The sequence below is a fragment of the Podarcis liolepis genome, assembly GCF_965112155.1.
Source record: "Podarcis liolepis genome assembly, chromosome: W".
Taxonomy (NCBI): Eukaryota; Metazoa; Chordata; class Lepidosauria; order Squamata; family Lacertidae; genus Podarcis; species Podarcis liolepis.
This window is the reverse complement of record NC_139568.1, coordinates 9199559-9225465: the sequence shown is the minus strand read 5'-3', so window position 1 is coordinate 9225465 and position 25907 is coordinate 9199559. Positions and strand designations below refer to the sequence as shown.

The 25907-nt window shown below is 47.7% G+C and overlaps 1 pseudogene across 1 annotated transcript in view; it reads right to left on the bottom strand.

Moving 5' to 3' along the window:
- LOC310697839 (inositol polyphosphate 5-phosphatase OCRL-like) overlaps window positions 1-25907 on the bottom strand; it is a 728228-nt pseudogene that overhangs the window by 689181 nt on the left and 13140 nt on the right. Inside the window, exons 3-8 of the transcript in view lie at window positions 15348-15530; window positions 14515-14635; window positions 14158-14407; window positions 13474-13549; window positions 9466-9519; window positions 7522-7631 (exon numbers count right to left, since the gene is read on the bottom strand). The product of the transcript in view is annotated as an inositol polyphosphate 5-phosphatase OCRL-like (transcript). The remainder of the gene's footprint in view (window positions 1-7521; window positions 7632-9465; window positions 9520-13473; window positions 13550-14157; window positions 14408-14514; window positions 14636-15347; window positions 15531-25907) is intronic.

The window sequence follows — 25907 nt, the reverse complement described above, 5'->3', positions numbered from 1 at the left end:
AAAGAAAACAATGCCCGACTAAAAGAATTTGAAGCAAATGATTCAGCAAAGGAAACACAGCCCAGAATAACTAAGGAGATAGTACAAGAATACTTGGCTAGTTTAGATGTATTCAAGTCTCCAGGGCCAGATGAACTGCATCCAAGAGTATTAAAAGAACTGGCAGATGTGATCTCAGAACCACTGGCAGTCATCTTTGAGAATTCCTGGAGAACAGGCGAAGTCCCGGCAGACTGGAGGAGGGCAAATGTTGTCCCTATTTTCAAAAAGGGGAAAAGAGAGGACCCAAATAATTACCGCCCAGTCAGTCTGACATCAATACCAGGGAAGATTCTGTAGCAGATCATTAAGCAAACAGTCTGTGAGCACCTAGAAAGGAATGCTGTGATCACCAATAGTCAGCATGGATTTCTGAAAAATAAGTCATGTCAGACTAACCTGATCTCGTTTTTTGACAGAATTACAAGCCTGGTAGATGAAGGAAACGCAGTGGATGTAGCCTACCTTGCTTTCAGCAAGGCATTTGACAAGGTGCTCATGATATTCTTGTAAAGAAGCTGGTAAAATGCGGTCTTGACTATGCTACCACTCAGTGGATTTGTAACTGGCTGACTGACCGAACCCAAAGGGTGCTCATCAATGGTTCCTCTTCATCCTGGAGAAGAGTGACTAGTGGGGTGCCACAGGGTTCTGTCTTGGGCCCGGTCTTATTCAACATCTTTATCAACGACTTGGATGATGGACTCAAGGGCATCCTGATCAAATTTGCAGATGACACCAAACTGGGAGGGGTGGCTAACACCCCAGAGGACAGGATCACACTTCAAAACGACCATGACAGATTAGAGAACTGGGCAAAAACAAACAAGATGAATTTTAACAGGGAGAAATGTAAAGTATTGCACTTGGACAAAAAAAAAATGAGAGGCACAAATACAAGATGGGTGACACCTGGCTTGAGAGCAGTACATGTGAAAAGGATCTAGGAGTCTTGGTTGACCATAAAAGTTACGCTTAGCAACTCTCTGTTGTGTCTTTGTCTCTGACTTAGACACAGCTTCAACCTGTCTTGAGTTGTCAACAATAGTAACACATGCAACAGTTGAGTTAGCAAACTCTTTTTATATATATAAGATATTTATTAAAGTTTCCAATTTTAGCAAACTCTTTTGAATACCTCTTGGATGGTACACCCTTTGTAACTCTCGCAGACCTACGTATGAGGTGCTGTTCCTCTCTGCTCACTGGTTCAGTCTCAGGACTCTTTGGAGAACCAGTTCTGATAGTAAACAGTGGTTCATCCTTCACCTGTGAAGGTCTAGCCATTGTGTGAGATTTCCTCTCAATGACTGTGTCAACTGAGCTCTCCGAGCTATCACTGTTACTCTCAGTACCACTGTAATCAGTAAAATCATCATCATCGTCTGAATTGTCCTCAGTGGGAAATCTTTGAACAATTACTCTCTGCTGTTCAGGAGCACTCTCTAGAAATTTTGTGAGAATCACCTGACCAGATTCAGACAAAATTACTCTGTAGAGACCCTTTTCATAACCCACAAAAATACCTCTGGCATTCTTTACTCCACCTGGAGCATCAGATTTCACATGAGACCCAAAAATCTTAAAATGGGCAACAGAAGGTTTTCTATGGAACAGCTTCTCAAAAGGAGAACATCTCAAATCTTTTGAAACCTTTCTCATCCAAGTGTAACAATAACACAATATCGATTCCGCCCAGTACTCATGTGGCAAATGTGAACTCAGCAATTTCGCCTTCATCCCATTTTGCAATTCTTTGTTCACTTGCACACAGATACTTTTGTTCCATGCTTCTGCAGAAACAGCAGTCTTGTGCCTTATCCCTTTCTTATCCAGGAAATCCTGAAAAACCTGTGAAAGAAAAACTGGCTTTTCATCTGTGAAAAGACAATCAATGTTAGCATCATGAACATTCTTAACCTTGTCACAAAACTCTTTAAACCTTTCTAAGGCTTCTTGTGGTTTCTGCAATATATATATCCACACATAATGAGAGAAATAATCCACACACACAAGATAATATCTTGCATTGCCTCTAGATGGTGCTAGAGGACCAATCACATCAGCATACACTCGCTGAAATGCACTGTTAACTTTGGTCGCCTTCTGGACGTCCTTCGTCATACCTGCAAGAGAAATCATGTTAGACTCAGATGCATTACAATTTATGCAATCACTTTGATCAAAAGTCAACAAATACAGTCCATCTTTCTCTCTGGCAGAAAGATACAGCTCTCCATCTTTGAAGATTTTGCAGCTTTCTCTATCATAGGACAAAGTCAGTCCTTTCTTTGTGATCTGCGAAACACTCAGCAGATTGAACTTTAAATCAGGAACCAAATACACATTGTTTATAGTCAAGTTCAGACTCTCAAGATACACAGTTCCAAACCCGGTCGCTTCCAGCTCCTGGCCGTTGGCCTGTTTCACAGCGAAGCTTTGCTTCTTAAACGTAGAAAACAGTTCTCGGCGTGACGTCATGTGTTGCGTCACTCCAGTGTCCAAAATAAAAGCGTTTTCCACTTCTGGTGTGGCTTTTAGTGACATCAGAGCCATAGCTGGTTCCACTTGGGACTTGGTACGACTTTTGCCTGACGCCTCAGGCTTTGCAGAGCTTCCCCTAGCTCCTTTCTGCTGATGTGGCCTCTTACAGTTCCGCTGAAGATGCCCAGGTTGGCCATAATTGTGACAACAAACAACGTTCAGAGCTTCAGCTTGCTCTTCTCTTGCAATAGTAGTGGGGGCGCTACAACTCCGAGCCTCACTCCCCCTGTCAGCAACACCCGTTGAAGCAAGAACAGGAACATCAACAGCAACAGTTCCTTCACTCCCCCTTTTGGGGTCAAAGCTCTCCCCAGCTTTCAATGAGCTTTTAGGAATTTGGCCAGCGCCATCTTGGCTCTCCCCTTCTGGGGTAGTCAACTTTCGGCTCTTGCTTCTCACTCCAGCTTCACAAGCTTTTCGGAGCTTCTGAGAGAACAAAGCCATCTCAATCTCAAGCCTCAGCTTTCTGCTGTGAGCTTGTATTTTCCAAGAGTCTACTGGCTTTTCACTGCGTTGCACTTGGCAGCTAAACGCAGGCTGTTTTGAAAGTCCCTCCAAGAGCAGTGAGATAGCAGACAAAACAAACGCTGGAATTTTTACCGGTGTTTTTCCAGCCTCTTACAGTCCCAGCCTCTCTTCCGTTGGCTAGTAAATTTCCACTTCCTTTTCAAGCTAACTATCTCCGAAGTAGCTGAAAAAACTGACGTCTCTTTGCTTAGCAACTGGACATTCCAGGCTTGAAAAGCCAACGTCATCAGTCCCAGGAATGCGAAGAATGTGGCTCTCTCTCAGTACTGTTTTTTTATCCAAAAAGCAGCTTTTGTGAACCAGAGAAGAATCAATCTGCGTTCACACTTTTAGCCCATAATTCAGCATACCTTAGGGGTTCCGTTGCTCCTGGCTTATCAGCAAAAACATCTGCTTCGGTAGCTTCCATCCGCACGCTACCATATCTTCCTTTATCTCCTTGCAGAGGATGAAGTACGATCCATCAACCTCTTCTGCTGCTTTCATGGATCGAAACCATCGGCTCTGTGCTACCAGATGTCGGGAATCAAGCCTTTATCAGGAGAAACTGGCAACTCTCCCAGTGTGCTGGTCCCGGGGGTAAGGTACCTTGGGTGTAGCAGAGTCCACACGAAGAGGGGCAAGGTCCGAGGCAGAGAGCCGGGCGGGGAACAGGTACGCTGGAACAGGAGGCTGTGCAGGGAACAGGAACACCGGATGGTCGGGAACAGGAGGCCGAGCAGGGAACAGGAGTACCGGATAGTCAGGAACAGGAAGCCGAGCAGGGAACAGGAGTACCGGATAGTCAGGAACAGGAGGCCGAGCAGGGATCAGGAACACAGGAAGGTCCGAAGCCAACAACGACGTTGCTCCCGCAACCTGGGGCTGGGCTGACTGGGCTTTTATCCTCTTCTAAGGCCAGGGGCGGTCCCGGCCCCCAGGAGCCCCGCCTCCTCTGGCCTCCTCTGCCCCCCCGGCAGGGGAAAGAGATAGACAGAAATGTATTTACATGCCTTTATTTCTGTCTTTGCAGCATTACAAAAAACATGACTGCTCTCTTCAAACTCCAGCAGTCGAGAGAAAAACACCTCCTGTACTTCCTGTACAGCTCATATTACACTCTGAGCTAATTCCGGTGCTTCGCACTGTGAATTGACTGTCCCTCTTTTTCCCACGGACAGTCCCAACATTCCCATTATGTTATGCTTTCAAGCTACCAGCAGCTCGCGGGTGCATTGCTTCTACGCAATACTGGGGCCAATAACCCTTTGTGGGAATGTTCAGGGGTGCAGGAGAGGATATATTGTGAGATTATATCCCAATCCAACTTGTGCTAACAAGTTCCCAAAATATCAGCAGAGTTTATGACATTCCCCTTTTAGTTCGCAACGCTAACGTCTGCACAGGTTCGCTAGAACCACTATAATAATTACTCTGGTAATTTCCCCTTTTGTTCCCTCTTAAAATACAAGACACAACACAGTCTTTATAAAAGTATAAAAGAGTTTACTCACGTTCTGTTCACAATATGATCCCAGAAGGCAGACAGCTTTAAAAAGGTAAAATACACTCAGAATCTATCTTATAGGGAGATAGTACTGTCCTCTCTTGGCTGAGAGCCAAGAGGGCATGTTGCTCCTTCAAAAAATGAAGATGAGAGAGAGAGATATGGCTGCCTGCCCTGTGCTTTTATCATTTACCTGCACAGGTGAGGCCACACCCACCTCTGGTCACATGCAGAGGAATTCCGTCCCCAGGAAGTTTACCTGCTTGCTGGACAGACATCCCTCCCCATGTTCTAACATGTACACTCTAGGAATGTTGTCATTGACTGCTCCTGTGTTTACATCCCACACCTTTGGCAACCAGGAATTCCATGCAAGCAAAGTGAGCAGGTGAAGGAGAGCTGGATCTCTCTCTTCCTCCTTTGCTTGATGTCCATTCTGTTTTTTTTGTTTTTTGTTTTAATAAATTTTTATTGGGTTTTCACAATTTACACAAACAATACACAACACAGACATACAAACACAAAAACAAACACATGTAATTTCAAATCCCTAATTTCTTAACCACTTTCCCTGACTTCCCCACACCTCCCCTTCCTGCATCCCAACTCCAATAATTAACTCAGCAAGTTCTCATCTCCAACTTTTACCTTATTACTATTTTACTTACTTCTTCTTAATTAGCCAAATTTAACTTATACACCTCAATTAAACCAAAATACACACCCTTTACATATTTTTCTAAGGTCGACCCCATTTCCCTTCCACGAATTTCCCAATTTTTATCATATTTACAAAACAAAATAACAAAAAGCAACATATAATTATATTATTTTTTTTATAAAATTTTTATTGGTTTTACAGAGTTTTTAAAAAAACAAACAAACACTTAAAAAGGCAAACATACACGTATAGCTTCAAACATATTTTCATAAACCTCTTTTCTTGGACTTCCCCATACCCCCCCTTTCTGCATCCCAATGTCCATAATCTCATAGCAACTCCCAATTGTTACTTTCCAACCTCTGACATCTTAGTCCTCTTTGTGTTCTGACCTTATATCACTGTACCCCTTTGTTTCTGAAAACCACAACATTTTAACATTCATTAAGTTTATAGTAGTCCTTAAGATAACTTTTAAATTTTCTCCATTCTTCTTCCACCGTCTCTTTTCGTTGGTCACATATAATTATAGACCCTTTGGGTTCCAAAACCTCGCCCCCCCTTTTTCGGTTTCGATCCCAAAAAAATATCCATCAATCCATCGGCTCTCAGCCCAGATCCCTCACGTCCGAGGCGCTTAAATCTCTTTCAGTCCCTCTCTGCCGGTTTTGTTGGTAGTCCTTTATGGTAAACATCGAATCTCGGAGAAGCTCTGTCCCGATGGGGTCTATGTTTCTTCCAACCAGACCTCCGTATTCAAAAGTGGAGCCCAAATCATATTTCTTATTCCTTTTAAGTCCAAATGTCCCAAATGTCCCAAAAGCTCCAACTTTCACCTTGATCAAATTTGTAATCCATAGATCTTCCGATCTCCCCGTAGGGGAATCTCTCCAGTCATTCTCAAATTCAAGCCAAATTTTCATCATCCAGGTCTTGTTTCCTTTGTAATCCATTTTTTCAGGCCTCTGGTTGTCTTTTTTCACCTGCAACGTTTCAGCTTCTCCTTCCCACTCCTCTGAGTCTGCCCATATCTCTTCTTGTTCCGCTGCAAGATTTTCTTGAGTAAAGTCCTTGGCACCATCAACAAGATTATTTACTTCGGAATTCAAGGTCATAACATCTGTGGCCAGAGCTTCACTCTGATCTTGTAATTTTCCCAAGAGAAAAAACATTCTTTCCAGCTCAGCCTGTAATTTTCCATCTGCAGCCATTGTAATGTCTCAGAACCCCCTCTAGAGGGGTTCTGGTTACTTAGTATTCTTTTTCCAACAGTCTGATTACTTTGTTTTTATTTTTTCTTTATTTTCAAGCGACTTAAAGTCAATTGTATCAAAAATAACCAGCAGAAATAACAAAAGCAGATTTTTCTAACTTTGACAGCACTTTTGACAGCTGTCAAAGTCTTTGTATCTCCTCAACAGGCTCTCTCACGGATCGCTCCCGGATCCCGGGGGGTTGCACATCAGCTCCTTAAAATCAGATTTTATCCTCCAGCAAAATGCTTATAGTGCCAAATCGTGGAATTAGAAACTTTTGACTCACAAAGAGAAAGATGGTCTTTCGACCTTAGTTATCCGGTTCTTGCTTTAAATTGTCTACAAGACGGGGAGCGGACTTCCTTTTAACGCATCCCCCGGTCATGCTGAATTTAAAAATAGGATTTTTGAGTCCAATTTCCGTACTACTCACGGGTTGTTACTTTTGCAGTCCAAATGTTTAAAGGAAGAAGTCAGCGCTCTCCGGCCATGGCTCGCGGCTTCACTCCGTAGAAGAAGCGGTCTACTCACAGCACCACGCCACTCTCCGTCACCCACTCCGAAGCCTTTAAAAAGGCTTCTTTGTGGGTAGGGGAGGGCGCAAATGGTGCCCAGCGAGTCACCAAGTCCACAGGCTTCCGCACCTGTGGTTTCTGAGGGTCCCCGCGTTGCCGCCGCGGCAGGACCCGTCTTCCACGAAGCCGATTCCCTCCGGAGCTCGGAGGGAATCCGCCATTAGCCGATCGCGCTAACCCGGAAGTCTCGCTTGATGTCCATTCTGGCTGCAGAGGAAAGGAAGTGCATCCAGCCCTTAACTCTAGCCCTCCTCCAACAGCTTGCTTAGCACAAAGCCATTTTTAAAATATATGTTTTACTAGCCTGCTCAGGAGGATGGAAAGGCAGGACACTACTAGCATCTCAGCAGACTAGGAAAAACAAACAAGCCTTGCAGAAGAATGATTGAGAGGACTTACTTACAAAGGCTCAACTATCAAGCAGGCGCTTACCTGGAGTCCCAGCGATCTGTTTTAGAGTCAAATTTGTACGTCGGGATGAACTTGATCTCTCCCTCTGTGAAATCAGCAAAAGCTGTCTTTTGGGTATGCTGAATGTTTAGCTAAAGCCAAAAAGAAATCGCTTATCAGCAGAGAAGCAAAAGACCCCCTGTTGCCTGACAATGGAGTCCATTAACAGCCACTGTTGTGCTGGAAGACCAATGTGAAGTACTAGTAGGGTAAAGGTAAAGGTAAAGGGACCCCTGACCATTAGGTCCAGTCGTGACCGACTCTGGGGTTGCGGCGCTCATCTCACTTTATTGGCCAAGGGAGCCGGCGTACAGCTTCTGGGTCATGTGGCCAGCATGACTAAGCCGCTTCTGGTGAACCAGAGCAGCACACAGAAACGGCATTTACCTTCCCGCCATAGCGATACCTATTTATCTACTTGCACTTTCGAACTGCTAGATTGGCAGGAGCAGGGACCGAGCAACGGGAGCTCACCCCGTCGCGGGGATTCGAACCGCCAACCTTCTGATCATCAAGCCCTAGGCTCTGTGGTTTAACCCACAGCGCCACCCGCGTCCCTACTAGTAGGTTAGCCAAGTGCAAAAAAAGGGGTATACCTGCTGAAATCCTATCTTATACACACTTATTAAAGGTACAGGATGCTTGTGCATTTTTGCCCCATGTCATCTTAAATTACTTTGCTGCATCACACGACAGGAAAATCCTCTAACTCAGGAGCAGCAGACACGTGGCCCTCGCAATGCTGCAGAACTCCAATTCCCATCATCCCTGATTACTGGCCATGATGGCTGGAGCCAACAGGAACTGCAGCTCAGTAACATCTGGCAGACCACAGGTTAGCCATACCTACAATATGTAATGTTATATGTACCAATAATCCATACAAACTGTTAACAACCACCAGAATACACCCTGACACTATGAGCAACTGCAAAACCATCCTCTTGCATCCTACGTTGGCTCCCGGGACGTTTCTGAGCACAATTCTGAGTGTTGGTGCCAACCTTTAAAGCCCTAAATGGCCTCAGCCCTGAAAGAGTGTCTCCATCCTCATTGTTCAGCCCAGGCATCAGGGTCCAGCACCGAGGGCCTTCTGGCGGTTTCCTCACTGTGAGAAGCGAAGTTACAGGGAACCAGGCAGAGGGCCTTCTGAGTAGTGGCACCTGCCCTGTGGGACACCCTCCTGTCAGATGTCAAGGAGATAAGTAACTATACAGCCTTTAGGGAAGTTTTTAATGTTTTATGATGGTTTTGCGTATGTTGGAAGTCTGAGGCTGCCCCCCTTGCCTTCCTTGCAGCATCCTTCTCAAAGGGCTAAGGCATGACTACGCTCACAGAGTTTAAATCCACCATAAGGTGCAGCAATCAGGCCTCTGTTTCAACACAAAATACCAATGATCCTTATGCCAAGTGGGAGAAAGGTCGTCAACATGATGAACACACAAACCTTGGGGAGAAAAATGTAAAACAAAAAGCACCAGCAATTTAATTGGACTTAATGGAAGTATCTGCTGATAAGAACATGTGAGCAACACAGATTTTCCAGATCGATGCAAAACCTAGAGCAGGAAACCTTAGACCTTTAGATATTGCTGGACAGCAGCTATGCTGGGGCTGATGGGAGTCCAACAACATTTGGAGCGTGTGCTGAGCTAGGAAAGCCCTCTAACTGGGAAATTGCAGGGCAGTCCTACTTATTCCAAGGCAACCCTCCAACTTAATTGAGAGTTGCTTCTAATTCAGGTTGCACAAACCTGCAACCTTAAAAAGCATTTGTAGAAGTCGCAGTCATCCTATGTTATAGCTACACTTTGCTCCTAACTGTCTGAAAGTGGTTTCTCTAGCCTAGGCTGGGGTATCCCAGACAAAGGAAATAAACAGGGCAATATCCTAAACCACCACATATAACACAAAGATGTCTCTCACCTGGTCGTAGGTCAGAAGTCTCTGAAGCTCATTTTTAGTGATCAGATGACAATGCTGGAAAAAAGCAAAGCAACCACAGCTACAGGCTAGCTCACGGGGGCGGGGGACAGCCTGCTGCCACTTCCTGCAATATGTAGTAAGACTGATAACTAGGATTGGGCAGTATGATCATATTAGGCTAGTGCTCTGTGAACTAGACTGGCTCTTGAACTGCTTCCAGGCCCAATTCAGAGCATCCCATTTGGCCTTTCAAGTGTTTCAAGGTTTGGGAAAAGGGTACCAGAAGAAGGCCCACTTATGTTTGCACTGCCTCTCCACTGACTAGAATCCCTTTCCCAGGGAACTCCTGCTCTTTCAAGCATGGCAGGGCCTTTTCAGTCATGGCACCCGACCTTTCAGAATAATCTCCCAAAGAGGTTCACCTGGCCCCTGATTTGATGTCCTTTCAGCAAAGACTTTTAGAATTTCCCCTGGTTCTTTAATTCATGGGCAGGGCGCTTGTGGCCCTCCAAACCCTGCTGTAGTACACAGGAACATAGGAAGCTACCTTATATTGAGGCAGACCATTGACCCATCAAGCTCAGGACTGACTACATGGACTGGCAGCAGCTTTCAGGCAGAGATCATGCCCAGCCCGATCTGCACACACTGGTGACTGAGCCTGGAATCTTGGGAAATTAATCCTGTGTCCAGTCAGGCTTCCCCTGGGCAGCTCTGCTTGGGGAGCTGGAAGCTGACCTGGCAGGAATAGCAGAGTCGCAGCGGTCCTGCATCCGTGTGAGATGAGGGATAAATCAAGTCCAAAGACAGATCGGTTCTTATCTCTAGAAGCGTTTATTTACAAGCCATAAATCAGTCTCACACCATCGGAGCATTCCGGCATCTTTGTGCTCCAAAAGCACTCCCGTGCAGCTTCTGTGCCAAGCTGCTTGTTGCTCTCAGTCTCAGTCAGAAGTGAAAGCAACTCTCACAGACAAAGCCTCTGACGCACTTCCCTGCATCAGGCTCCTCCCAGATACAGGACACCACGGAGTTTTAACCCTGTCAGTTCCAAACTCCACACCCCCTCTTGTCCTGCATCTGGGGACAATAGCCAACAATGCTTTCCCCATACACAGGCCCTCACAGAACTCCTCATGCTTCTGGAAGGTCAATGGTTTTGTGAAACCATCAGCGAGGTTCTTGGTTGAGGGACAGTATTTTAGAGCAACTAGCCCCTCATGAACGCTCTGACATACATTCCGGAAACGTATGTCCAAATGTTTGGTCCTCGCCTTGAACTGCCCCGTCTCAGCCAATTTGAGACATGGTTGATTGTCTTCATGCACCACAACGGGCAGACAACTCTCTCCACAGATTTCCTCGACCAAACACACATAGAACTCCAGCTCTCTGCAAACCTCTGATAGCGCACTGAACTCAGCTTCAGTAGATGAAAGCGCTCTGAGACTTTGCTTCCGGGACCTCCACCCAACTACTGAGTCCCCAAACTTCACCACTAGGCCTGACACTGATTTGCGGTCTTCAGAGTTAGCCCAATCCGAGTCCACAAAGCAAGTCAGCTTCACTTCTCCTTGCGCTGGCAACCTAAGACAAAAGTCTTTGGTTTCCTGCAAATACCTCAGAACTCTCTTGATGCCAGGCTTGCACACTAGGGTTTGATGCTTCCCTGCTGAGCAGATTGACAGCAAACGCTATATCAGGTCTGCTCCACTGGGACAAGTACAACAAACTCCCTAGGGCTGACTGAAACACTTCAGTATTTTCGAACACAATGCGTTCTGCTTGCTGACATTCTTTCACGTATCCAGCCTCCATGGGAGACATGGCACATGCACAATCAGACATTCTGAACTTCTCAAGCAACTGTTCAATCTTACCTTTCTGGCAAAGCAAAAAACTACCATCCTCAGTCCTCGCTATCTGGACGCCTAGGTAGGATTTGACATCCCCAAGCTGCTTGATCTTGAACCGCTTTCCAAGCTCCCTAGCAAACGTCTCCACCTGTTCACTAGTCTGTGCCATCATTAAGATATCATCAACGAACACCTGCATCACTTGCTGTTTCTTTCCTGACCCCTTCAGGTACAGGCAACTGTCTGTAAGACTTCTCCTGAAGCCTAGCCCTTCCAAGGCTTCACGTAGACACATATTCCAATTCCTGGCAGATTGGCGTAATCCATAGATGGATTTGTGCAACCGCCACACGATGCCTTGCTCACTGACTTCAAACCCTGGAGGAGGAAGCATGTACAACTCCTCCTGGAGATCTGAGTTCAGGTAGGCGACATCTACATCGAAATGGTTCACCTTCCAACCTCTCTGTGCTGCTATCGCCAAAAGCGTCCTCAAAGTCTCCGCTCTTGAGGTTGGCGAATAGACCTCTGTGAAGTGGACACCCTTCCTCTGTGTAAATCCTCGGGCCACTAATCTCGCTTTATACTGTGGTTCTCCAGTTTCTGTGGGTTTTAAGCGGTAAACCCACCTGCAACTAACAGCTCGCTGGTTAGCCGGCAGCTGAGTGAGTGAGAACACTCCAAGAGACTTCATTGAGTTCATCTCTTTCTGCATCGCCTCACGCCATTTGCTAGCTTCTTCCTGAGGCAACTTCTGAACATCCTCGAAGGATTCAGGCTCACATCTAGCCACACCAACCCAGACACTAGTGGCTTCATACCTGTCAGGAGGCTTACCCTTGGTTGACCTTGCTGACCTCCTCAGCGTGAATTCTGGAACTGCGCCTGGATCAACCCTACCATCTCCTGTGTCAGAAACCTCCCCCTCTGACCTGCTGCATCGTTTCGGGCGTACAGCTGGTTCTGCTGGCCAGGATGGTTCACTCCTCGGCTCAGATTTGACAGAGACCTGTGGAGGGGTCTTGGGACTCCCTTTTGGAGAGGTTGGGAGCCTCTGCCTTGGAGATCCCTGCTCTGGACTCTGTGGCTGTGGACCGTGCATCTCAGCAACAGGTTCAGCTTCGTCCTCCTCCTCCTCATCACCTGAGTCTAACAGAACATCCGGGTTTCCGTGAAGACGTTTCCACCCACTCTGCTCGCAAAACTCAGCACTGCCGCTAATAAGCAGCTTAGACTGGTTGCCAGTAGGGTATGCGAAACGCCACGCCTTTGAACTCGGCTCATAGCCTACAAAGATCATCTTCCTAGACCTTGGCTCACCCTTTCTGCGCATGGCCTTTGGAATGAGAACCCAAGCCTCAGAACCAAAAACGTGCAGAAAGTCCACTTTCGGTTTCTTCCCATGAAGCAGAAAGTACGGTGTGTCTCCTACACTTGAATTGAACACCCTGTTCTGAACAAAGCATGCTGTCTTATAACTTTCAGCCCAAAAGTGCTGTGGCAAACCCGAGTCTGCCAACATAGCATTCGCTGATTCCTGTAGAGTCCGAAACTTTCTCTCCGCCACCCCGTTCTGTTGCGGAGAATAGGGGGCCGTCAATCGATGACTGATACCTTTCTGCCTGAAAAACGATTGCAGCGCAGAACCTGTGAACTCCCCCCCGCGATCAGATTGAAAGGAAACCACCCTGTTAGAGAAACGCAGCTCTACCGCTGTGATCCAATCCCTGATCAGTGCAGCTGCTTCTGATTTGCATTTAAGCGTAAATAGCCAGGAGTGTTTCGAAAAATCATCAATCAGAATCAGAATCCATTTAGACCCAGCTAAAGAAGGTGTTGGCATGGGACCTGACAAATCTGCATGCACAAGTTCAAAAGGTTTACTGGTCCCCCTCTCTGACCTGGGGTATGTGCATGTTGTGACCTTTGATTGCTTACAGGCTTGACAATCTAGGTATTTGTCACATGCCTTGAACCTACACCCAATTGTGTTCTCTGCTGCTTTTCGCACAAGTGACCACCCAGCGTGTCCAAATTTCCTGTGCCATAAGTGTATACAATCATGGTGTGGTGGGACATTTGCACACTGCCCTTGGGCATCTTCAATGGACTCTCCACTAGCCCCATTTTCCACCAGCCCCATTTTACCAACAGTCCCATTTTCAATGGGCATCTCCACCAGAAAGAGCCTGTCTTTCCTCTCAACACTGTAGATCTTCTTCCCATCCCTGTAGAAGGAACACAAATTGTTAGAAAACAAAACATCAATTCCAACAGTCGTAAGAACTGGCACACTTAAAAGAGAATGGGCAAGTTCTGGGACCACAAAAGCTTGCACTTCAGCATCTATGAAAGAACAATATAAAGACCCAGATTCAGTCAGAGGTCTTTGAGATCCATCAGCTAACGTAACAAAGCGTCCAGTTTTAACTGTCTTGCAGTTCCTCAGAAGATTTCTGGAGTTCACGAGACAATGTGACACTCCCGAATCGATGATCAGAGAAAAAGTGTCTCTCTGGCTGTTTTCCAAAGTTGCCATGGCGTTGTTTGCACCCCCACTGATGCTAGTGTCCTTCCTGGTTGCCATGGCCACAGCCTCCCCCGACTAGGGCTTTCGCCTTTTCCCAGAGATACCAACGCAGCTGTGAGGTGATAAGACGCCTTGTCTTTGTTTTTCTCCTGGCCTGCTGCTTTCCCACGTCTCTGGTGGGAATTGGCTCTGGGAACCTGCTTTGTTGACATTCCACGCCGGCCAGTGTCCTTGGCAGCCTGGGCTTCTAGCGGATGCTTCCCAGCGCTGTTGGACTTCGTCACAGAGCGGAGACCAGCAAGTTACATCAGCCAAGGCTCTCTCCCTCCAAGCCCTCGAAACGCACTCGTTTTCATGATTGTCAGCTGCGGCAGACCCTGGTCAGGGGGCAGGAAGCTCATCTGGGCACAGATATCCTTGTAATCCTGGTTTCAGTGCCCGAAGTCTTCCACGTGGGCAGCAAGGTGGGAATTGACCATGCAGAAGCTGGTATTGTTGCAGACAAACCTCACGGCCACACACCCCTTGTTACCCTGCAGGGGCGGAGCAAAGATGCCTGTTAGTGAGCAAGCAGGAAAGAGGGGGAAACTGGTTGGCAGAGATTAGAAAAACAGATAGACAGACAGAAAGATAGACGTAGGGAATTCCACTCTCAGGGTCTACTCCCCATCTTCCCCATGATGCCTGTGCCCACTGTCTCCCTCATCACTTCCTTGATGCGGCTGAGCTGGTCCTTCCGGACAAAGATGAGCAACATCATTCCGACTAGACGGACCAGCTGCACCTAGAAGATGCAAGGTACTGGGGTGTCTACCAGCTCTGTTCATTGCTTGCTGTCCTGGGCCAGCTGGATGCAGATAGGAGTGGCAGGTGGCACCAACTGGGGATCCCCCAAGGGAAGAAGGCTCAGAGCCAGGGAACTGGTGGGGGGTCGTCAGAGGGAGAAGAGGGAGCAGACTGTGAGCAAGAGGAGGTGGAAACTGAAGAGGCAGGAGGGCAGGAAGATTCTGTGGCAAACAGCAGCCCAGAATCCGAGGCAGAAGTGGAGGCTGGAGGCGGGGGTCAAGAGGCAGAGATCAGGCAGGCTGCTGAAGAAGCCAGGGGGTCTCCCCATCCTGCTGCGATCAGCTCCCCTCCCTGCTGGTCTCCCAGAACACAGAGAAATTAAGAGGAGGGAGCAAAGACAGGCAAGGTTTCAGAGTCTCAGGTTGCTTGGGAAGGACCAGGGGGAGGAGGAGACTTCAGAGAGTGGTGGGAGGGTAGCAACCTTCAGCCTTCACAACTACCTCACTGGGGCAAGAGCTGTTGGGAAAGGTTTCTGTGATCACGAGGCCTGCACGGTTTGGGTTTCTTTGAATAAAGAATGTTGGCTTCTTTTGAATAAAACACCACTGACACCAGGTGTTTTTTCTTGCTGACCTCCTCCTCCTCCTCCTCCTCACTCCAGCTCCTGACAGCTGTCTGGCTGCTGAAGAAATGGGTGGGGTTGGACTTACTTTCTTGTACTTGGATTTGGAACGCAAAGCCTTTTCCACAGCTGTCAGCCACTCTTGCTCCTTTGTCGAGTCCAAGTAGAAGAAAGCCTCTGTGCTCAGGTCCAGCTCCTGGAACCGAATGCCCAAGTGCCAAAGAGAAGGATGTGGAACTGCAGGAATAGGACTCCAATCGGAACAGACGTGCTGGTTAAATATGCAAAGACAACAAGAGTGTGCAAGGGCAGGCAAGATCAGGACCAAGAACAAACAAGTAATACCAGCCACTTCTTCCTCAGCTTAGCTATTCGGGGCCCCAAAGGAGCTTTGCTAATGAAAGAAAAAAAGCTTTTTCCTTGTATTTTTTAAGATGTGTCAGCCAGCCTGATATCTAAGCACTATCCCAGTAGCCACAGGCAACCAGAAATTCTTTAAAGGCAAGTGAGTTGGTTGATCTCTCCATTCTTCCTTCACCTGGCAACCTGGTTTCCAGGCTGGCTTTCCGGGAGCAGAAAACCACCTCTCAGATCTGCTGTGCCAAGCTTGTTTGCGAGAAGATTACCCCGTAACACCCTTGTCCTCTTTGCAAACCTCCTAAATGGCTAGCCTTCTGTGTTTCCATGCTGGCCATGAAGGAATGGGCATTCCCCACTCTGAAAACAGCACAGAAATACAGCCTGTCTAGTAAAGGGGTAAAAAGAGCAAGCTAAACAGCCTCTGTAAAACAGATTGTTTCTATTCATGACAGTAGGAGGGCAGTTATATGCACGACTGTATTCAGTACTGTTCGTGCCTGCAAAGCTTTCGGGACAGACATACTCCGACCCTTCCAATCAGTGCCCCCTAACTTCCAGCTGAAACCAGGTACCTTTTTCATACCACAAACGTACTTCAGTGGTGAACCATGGCATCTCAAATTCCAGGGGAGCCCTGTACGATGCCAAAATTCAGTGCCCCCACGCCTCTCAACGTCTATTCAACATCATAGTTGCGGTGTCCCCTGTGGGGCCCGCAAGGCTTCACGCCAGGGTGACCAAACCAGTTGCACTCCCCTAAATCCATCTAAATGTAATTGGGGGGGAATTGTCCCAGTTAAGTTGCACTTTATGGCTCAAGAGGGCCCCTCTGGCTGATAATAATATAGTTGCACAGGGGACGCATCACAGAACAAAATGATATGTAGTTGGTCCACCACAATGGCAAGATTATTGCATCCTTCAGGAATGGTGTGTCCAGCTCCATCTGAGTCATCATCCAGGCACGCTGTGGAGCTGCATGGATGAGAGATGGGCATCTTCGGCCAGTCAGAGGTGAAGAGCTGGCAAGATCCCCTGTACTGAGCAGAAAAGCAAACTCTTTGGCCTCCGAGATCTCTCCCAACTCTCAGCAGCCCTCACTGTGAGCCATACTAGGGGAATTTTGTCCTGCTTTTGCTGAGCTACAACACAGGAGCGCACTCCCAGGTGACCATGATGTGGTAACCCTGGCGAAGCATTGCAGAGAAAGCAGAATGATGTTTGCGTGGACAGTCCATTAGAAAGCTGCACTATTATTGCATCGATAGCACATTGCAGAATACGGCCCCCCTCCAGGCAAAAACATCCGTCTGGAGGCACAGTAGCTTTCATTTCGGAGGTTGTGGTTTTACATCTTCCTATTTGTTTGTTTATTTATTTATTCAAAATTATTGATTTATTTCATAAAATTTATACACACCAGATGGTAAGAAACATCAAAGCCGTTTACAGAAAGATAAAACCATAAAATCAGGAAAAACCTACAGTACATTAAACGCTGAAGAAGTGAATACCAGAATAGATCAGAACTCACTCCCAAGGTAAGGGGAAGAGACAGCTTACTCTATGATGTTAACCCCTTCATGCACTAATTAGACTGAAGCATGTTGGTTATATGAGACTGGTTATACCACATAATATGCTCTCACGCAACCCATGCCCTCCAACTGAAAATCCATTTCTTGGACAATATCAACATTGTGTTTTGTGCCTGTGAACTGCACAGTGAATATTTTTATTAGAAAAGAAAACAGCCTGGTGTTTCAGCTTCTCAGCGTTGTTTTATTCAGTGCTCTGCTACAGCTTGTCACACCCAAATTCTCCAAAGGAATCTGCCAAAGTGCTTTTCCAGGCAAAAGGGGGCAGAGGGAGAGAAACCAAGAACCTCAAATTCACTAGACCAGGGATGGGGAATTGTGTGGCCCTCTAGATGTTGTTGGATTCCATCACCCCTGACCGTCGGCCATGCTGGCTGAGGCAGAAGGCCATTGGATCTGGCAATATCTGGGAGCCCACAAGATTCCCAGCCTCCGGCCTACACAAACAACCAGGCACTCAGCTGTGAGGCATGCCTCTTACCGGAGGGAGGGTCACTCCAGAGGCAGCTGTGGCATGAGGGTGCTGGATCATGCCTTTGTGGGCACATTTGAGGATTAAAGAGGACCCCCTAGGAAGCGTGCTTGGAGATCTTCCTTACCACGTGGCTCTCTGGCAAAAGCACAACAGTACTAACGGCCATATGGAACCACACCTCAAAGCTGGATCAGACTTCCCAGATCCTGTAGCCTACATCAGGAGGAAGACTGGGGCAGAGGGGCCTAGAGTGGGAGTCAGAGCTGCTCTTAGGGCTGCATGTCTGAAGCATGGGCAGAAATCTTTGGGTGTGAGGTTGCGTGGGGCTGTCTCTTTGTGTTTTGCTGGTGCCAAGCCGCCAGCCAGCCAGAGGCAGGCAACCAACTGGCTTCAGGGGCAAGCTCCTTTGCAAAGCCAGTCTGACTTCACCAAATGCAATGACAGAGTGACCATTCGGCCCGTGTTCTGCTTCGCTGTGAAATTGCTTGTGTTCCTCAACCCAGAGAACCTCTTTTTCAACGTCAAGCTGGTCTAAGGAAGAAAAGCATAAGAGTTAGTCTTCAATCCCCACACACATGTGCTGGGAGATGCCTGCACACCGCACATGTAAAGCACATCTCCTCCCACCCACACCCAAAAAGTCCTGGGAACAATGGTTTGTTAAGGGTGCTGGGAATTGTAGCACTGTGAAAGGAAAACTAAGGTTCTTAGGATTCTTTGGAGGGGGTGGGATGTTGAATACACAGCGGCCACAGGGACGGACGGACACACACACCCACACACCCACCCACCCACACACACACACACCCCAGCATAGGTTCAACTTTTAGCACAAAAAGTCTTCAGCCAGATGTCATGAAACCCTTTGGCAGGGGCAACTTAACATTTTATTGATTTTCCATAACAATTAAAAAGGCGGCCAATCTTGCAAAGGAGTGTTGCCATTTAAACTGCTGGTGTGACATAGGAACCCGAACAAAGAGAAGGAACCAACTACCCAGAGTCTGCTTCCAATTGCCCTTGTTCTCCACCTCCCTCTATCCTAATCAGCTGCAAGCAAGAGTTCAGATTTGAAAGCCTTGTTATCACCTCATTCCCTTCAATTAGCCAGCTGCTCTGGCAGATGACATCAGTTCCTTCCCGCTCCCAATATTCCTGCTCCTAACCTGGTTAGCCATAGCCCGGAAGCTGAATCTCAGGGGAAGGCTTTTGGGCTGGGAAGGGCTCATCTTTTCTGGGCCTCTTCTCCCCCTCAGGAAGGGGTGCTTGGCTCCTGGCCTGTGAAATGTGCGCAAAATGTAAAGATGCCTTCTTTCCAGGGAGCCAAAGAAGAAGGGGGGAATCTGAAATACCTCCAAACCTTCCCACGTCAGAGATGCAGGAGTTGCGTCACCTCCAACTTCCTCAGGGATGAAGCAGCTGCGAAAAATGAAACATCCCACCTGTGCACGGTTTCTGAGAGAGCAACAGCAGAAGACCCAGACTCTGGCAAGATGAGCATTTGCCCAGTGGATTCTTTTTTTTTTTTAAGATATTTATTGAGAAATATTTTTAAATGTAAGAAAAAATGAAAAATAAACATGCAAAATAATAAACAGTTAAAAACACACATTAATTTTCAATAACATAACTTCCATACCCTTATTTCCTCCAACCTCCTCATACTTCCCTTCTTTGTATTCCAGTTCAGTTTGTTAGTACAGCAAATCCTTACCATAAAATTTTTACCCATTTATAATCCTTTTTTTCATATCTCCTAAAGCATTACAGCTGGAAACCGCTTAATTTCTATCCAACATCTTTCTAACATTCATTAATTTTACAATATTTCTTTAAATAGTCTTTAAATTTCTTCCAGTCTTCTTTCACCGACTCTTCTCCCTGGTCTCGGATTTTGCCGGTCATCTCAGCCCAGTGGATTCCAGCCACTCCATGAGGGCAGACAGGGGATGGCTGTGGTGGCCGCCAGCCCCTTCCCACTTCATCTCAGATACAGAACGCATTTGCTCTGCCACTCCTTGGCTCTGACGCCACCTACTGTTGGCCTCCTTGCCTTCCACCCTACCAGTCCCAATGGTCCAGAGGCACAGAGCAGTAGTTAGATGAACTTGCGCCCCGGCAGAACCGTCCAGATTGCGCCCCCTAGCCACGGACAAGTTAGCTCTTCTTTCTGCCTCTCCTCCAGCCCCCTCCACCCATTCAATTCACCCTGGAAGTACAAGTATCGAAAAGTAAAATGTTAGAGGTTCACCACACCCCATAGCAATATAATTGGATTCAGCTAGCTGGTCAGTCTACTTTCGGTTTCACTCCTGGCTCCTTGTTAAATTAATACTGCATCAGAAAGTTCCCAAGCAGATATCCAAAGTTCTTTGGCATTTCTCCAGTTGTTAATGAGATGTCTCTTCCAGTGCAGGGGAGTCTTTTGATCTTCTTCCAGGAAACCAAGAGTAGAAAGCCTTGATTGTCCTTTTTTTCTTTTTCCAGTCATTTCCACAGAGTTAGTCATTATTAGAGTTATTAAAACCTTATTATATTAACAAATGCATTTTTTTTAGTCTCCCTTGCTTTCCTGATGACCTTCAGCTTAAACACTAATAATAATAATACTAATAATAATAATAATAATAATAATCATAATAATAATAATAATTTATTATTTGTACCCCGCCCATCTGGCTGGGTTTCCCCAGCCACTCTGGGCGGCTTCCATAGAAACCAAAAAACACTAAAATATCATACATTAAAAACTTCGCTGAACAGGGCTGCCTTAAGATGTCTTCTGAATGTCAGGTAGTTGTTTATCGTTTTGACATCTGATGGGAGGGCATTCCACAGGGTGGGCGCCACTACCGAAAAGTCCCTCTGTCTGGTTCCCTGTAGCTTTGCTTCTCGCAATGAGGGAACCGCCAGAAGGCCCTCAGCGCTGGACCTCAGCGTCCGGGCAGAACGATGGGGGTGGAGACGCTCCTTCAGGTATACTGGGCCGAGGCCGTTTAGGGCTTTCAAGGTCAACACCAGCACTTTGAATTGTGCTCGGAAACGTACTGGGAGCCAATGTAGGTCTTTCAAGACCGGTGTTATGTGGTCTCGGCGGCTGCCCCCAGACACCAGTCTAGCTGCCGCATTCTGGATTAGCTGTAGTTTCCGAGTCACCTTCAAAGGTAGCCCCACGCAGAGCGCATTGCAGTAGTCCAAGCGGGAGATAACTAGAGCATGCACCACTCTGGCGAGACAGTCCGCGGGCAGGTAGGGTCTCAGCCTGCGTACCAGGTGGAGTTGGTAGACAGCTGCCCTGGATACAGAATTGACCTGCGCCTCCATGGACAGCTGTGAGTCCAAAATGACTCCCAGGCTGCGCACCTGGTCCTTCAGGGGCACAGGTACCCCATTCAGGACCAGGGAGTCCTCCACACCAGCCCGCCCCCTGTCCCACAAGAACAGTACTTCTGTCTTGTCAGGATTCAACTTCAATCCATTAGCTGCCATCCATCCTCCAACCGCCTCCAGGCATTCACACAGGACCTTCACCGCTTTCACTGGTTCTGATTTGAAAGAGAGGTAGAGCTGGGTATCATCTGCATATTGATGGACACCCAGTCCAAACCCCCTGATGATCTCTCCCAGCGGCTACATATAGATGTTAAAAAGCATGGGGGAGAGGACGGAACCCTGAGGCACCCCACAAGTGAGGGCCCAAGGGTCTGAACACTCACCCCCCCCCCACCACTTTCTGAACACGGCCCAGGAGGAAGGAGCGAAACCACTGTATAACAGTGCCCCCAGTTTCCAACCCCTCTAGATGGTCCAGAAGGATGTTATGGTCGATTGTATCAAAGGCCGCTGAGAGATCCAGCAGAACTAGGAAACAACTCTCACCTTTGTCCCTAGCTCGCCGGAGATCATCAACCAGTGCGACCAAGGCAGTTTCAGTCCCATGATGAGGCCTGAACCCCGATTGGAAGGGATCCAAATGGTCCGCATCCTCCAGGCGTGCCTGGAGTTGTTCAGCAACCACACGCTCAATCACCTTGCCCAAGAATGGAAGATTTGAGACTGGGCGATAGTTGGCCATACTGGCCGGGTCTAAAGATGGTTTTTTAAGAAGCGGCTTAATAACCGCCTCTTTCAGCGGATCTGGGAATGTTCCCTCACAGAGGGAAGCATTCACCACCCCGCAGAGCCCATCGCCCAGCCCTTCCCGGCTTGCTTTTATTAGCCAGGATGGGCAAGGATCAAGGAGACAGGTGGTTGGTTTCACGCGTCCAAGCAGCCTGTCCACATCCTCGGGGGTAACGGATTGAAATTGATTCCATGCAACTTGGCCAGACAGAGCTCCAGCACTCTCCCGCCCCAGCCCTGCTCCCACGGTGGTGTCTAGCTCCTTCCGAATATGAGTGATTTTATCTGCAAAAAACTTTGCAAAATCGTTGCAGGAGATCTTGGGGTCTTTACTGTTAGGATATTTCCGTTCCACCTTAAAAGGGAGCAGGCTTTGTGAGTCACAGAGTCTGCGCATGTCCTGTTCACAGGATGTTTATGTTTGCTGTTCCTTTCGATTTTGCAGTCGGTCAGAGACGCTGACTCAGAACGGTCATGTTTTTCTTTGTTCTGTTCAACGCTTAATAAAGTCTGTGAATATGCTCTTCTGCGGTGCAGCTTTCTGGCTGTGTTTTCTGCTGATAAAGAGTGTGCACGAGCCTGGAATGTGGCAGTCTATTTCTGAGGTTTCGTGTCGCTAATTGCTGGATCTGCGTGACTACGGGAGGTCGATGGACATCCGGCAGCCGGCTTGGGGCCATGATGGACTATATCTCCCTGGCAGTATTCCCAACAACAAGGTTTCGGGCCCAGATTCACAGCACCTACAGGAGAGTAAAACTGCAACAGACTGCGTTTGAGAGGTACGTGGGAAAAGCGAAAGAAAGGGAGGCTTTTCTGTTTACCTTGGCAAGGAGCCTTTGGATCTCCGGCAGATTAATGGCTGCGCCAGAGAGGCTTCGTGATTAATGAGCAGCCAAGATAAGGAGTCTCTGAAGTTAATAAGACTCACGGCTAAAGCAAAAAGCTGGAAATGGAGTTTTTCCAAGCTTATGGAGATGCTGACTGTCCACTAAAGTTAAATGGGCAAAATTATAAAACCTGGGCAAAATGGTGTGAAAGTTTGCAGCGTCAGTTTGGGGTGTGGCATACCGTATCTGAGGCCCCCCCGGTTCCTCTGACAGAGAAATGGAAAGGCCAAAATTCGAAGGCCATTGACGTAATAGTCTTATCCGTCTCTCTTGAGGAAATTAAGATGCTTGCTGGCAACACCACTGCACGTAAGATGTGGAATGCTTTGAAAGCTGCTCACCAGCCAGTCATCCCAGCCCAGAGTTTGACTGCATCGGAGGTCCTAGCTGTTTCCCAGAATGCGAGTGAATGCAGGGATGCTGAGGGCACCGGTTGCAAGCTGCAGGGGGAGCTGACCATCACGTCATCCCAGGCAGCATTCCAGCCTCCAGGGGGAGCCAAGGAGTCGGCAGCTGAGAGCTCTGTTTCTCGTGGGAACCAAGGTCATCGCCTTTGCAGAGGCCGGAAAGGCAAAGGTAAACAGAGGCAGATGCCTGCAGATGGCCCGAAGCAGAGGGAGGGTGAAGAGCCCGCGCCAGGGAAAAACAAGGCTATGTTTGCTGGCACAGCTTCACCAAAGGCTAAAGGCACGTCTGCTGGCCAGGAGCAGGGGGGCAAGCTGCAAAACCCCACACCGGGGAAAAACAAGGGTTTGCTTGCTGAAAAGACTGCTCCAACAGCCAAAGGCAGATTTATTGTTGATTCAGGTGCCAGCCGCCATATTTCGAAGGACCGCCATCTCTTTATCTCCTTCGAGCCTCAAGAAGGTGAGATCCACCTGGCTGACGGAAGGACGTTGCAAATCGCAGGAGAAGGGACTGTGAAACTTGCAAGTCTGCACACTACCATCAGTAATGTACTTTATGTTCCGGGAGCTGCGAGCAACTTGCTCAGTGTCCCACAGCTTACTGGGCGTGGTTTTCAGATTTCCTTCAAGAGGAGCGTCTGTGTCATCAGTAAAGGCAAAGAGGACTATTTGCATGCAAAGTTTATGGATGGTTTGTTCCATATAACTTATGACGACAATGGTGGTGCTGTTGTGTCTAATGCTGATTCTTGTTGTGTTGCACAAACTAACAAAGTTCTTCATGCAGGTTGCATTCACGATGCGCATCGAAGGTTTTGTCACCTCTCTTGGAAGGCACTGGCCAAGATGCCAGAGATGGTTGAAGGTTTGAACATCAAACCCTGTAAATTTCACATGAAATGTGTATCTTGTGCAGAGAACAAGGTGAAGGTTGCTCCAAAAGGCAAGGAGTCTAGCAAGCAGGCTTCCAAACCCTACCAGCTAGTGCACGCAGACCTGGTTGGTCCACCTGCGCCCTCTCTGGGAGGAGCAAGGTACTTCATGGTTCTAATTGATTCTTTTTCCAGGTACATTCATGTGTTTTTGCTCGAACAGAAATCGCAAGCGTTTCCGAAGTTTAAGGCATTCTGTGTTTGGTTGGAGAATGTTCATGGTAAACGTATTGGCTCTCTGTTTACTGATCGGGGCGGGGAGTTCACTTCTCAGCAGTTTGAAGCTTTCCTGACTGAGAAGGGAATCCAGCATGACATGTCAACGCCCAGATCGCCATGGATGAATGGGCTTGCGGAGCGAGCAAATCAGACATTGCTGCAAGGAATGAAAACCTTGTTGCATGATGCCAATCTCCCTGATAAGTTTTGGGGGGAAGCTTTGGGGAATTTAGTTTACACCTTTAATCGCAGATTGTCATCACCCATTGGCTGTACCCCCTATGAGAAGATGTTTGGCAAAAAGCCCAACATCAAACACATGAGAATCTTTGGTTCTGACATGTGGGTACACACCCCACAAACCTGTTAGGATATTTCCGTTCCACCTTAAAGGGAGCAGGCTTTGAGAGTCACAGAGTCTGCGCATGTCCTGTTCACAGGATGTTTATGTTTTGCTGATATTCCTTTCGTTTTCAGTCGGCTCAGAGACGCTGACAGAATGGACGTGTTTTCTTTTGTTCTGTTCATGTTCTAATAAAGTCTGTATATTATGCTCTTCTGCTCTTCTGCGGTGCAAGCTTTTGACTGTGCTTTCTGCTGAAAGAGGGTGCACCAAGCCCTGGAATGTGGCTAGGAATTTCTAAGGCTTTGTGCCCCTAACTGTTGGATCTGCGTGACTACGGGAGGCCGATGGAAACTCCGAACTCCGGCTTGGGGGCCATGATGGACGTTATCTCCCTGGCAGTTTCCCAACAACAAGGTTATGGGCCCAGATTCACGGCACCTACAGGAGAGTAAAGCTGCAACAGACTGCGTTTGAGAGGTATGAAGGGGGGAAAAGCGAAAGCAAAGGGACGCTTTTCTGTTTACCTCAGCAAGGAGTCTTTGATCTCCGGCAGATTAATTGGCCTGGGAGCCGAGCCAAAGAGTTCGTGATTAATGAGCTGCCAAGATAAGGAGTCTTTGAAGGCATAGGGCTCAGGGCTCAAGTAAAAAGCTGGAATGGAATTTTTCCAAGCTTATGGAAATGCTGAATGCCCTAAGTTGGATGGGCAGAATTATGAAACTTGGGCAAAATGGTGTGAATCTTTGCTGCGTCAGTTTGGGGTCTGGCATGTTGTTTCTCAAGCCCCCCCAGTTCCTCTGACAGAGAGATGGAAATCGCATGATTCGAAAGCGATTGACGTAATAGTCCTATCCGTATCTCTTGAGGAAATTAAGACGCTGGCTGGCAACACCACTGCACGTGGAATGTGGACTGCTTTAAAAAAAGCTCATTTGCCAGTAATCCCAGCCCAGAGTTCGACTGCATCGGAGGTCCTAGCTGTTTCCCAGAACGTGATTGAGTGCAGGGATGCTGAGGGCACCGGTTGCAAGCTGCAGGGGGAGCTGACCGTCACGTCTTCCCAGGCAGCATTCCAGCCTCCAGGGGGAGCCAAGGAGTCGGCAGCTGAGAGCTCTGTTTCTCATGGGAACCAAGGCCATCGCCTTTGCAGAGGCCGGAAAGGCAAAGGTAAACAGAGCCAGACGCAGACGTCTGCAGATGGCCAGGAGCAGAGGGAGGGTGAAGAGCCCGCGCAAGGGAAAAACAAAGCGTTGTTTGCTGGCACAGCTTCACCAAAGGCTAAAGGCACGTCTGCTGACC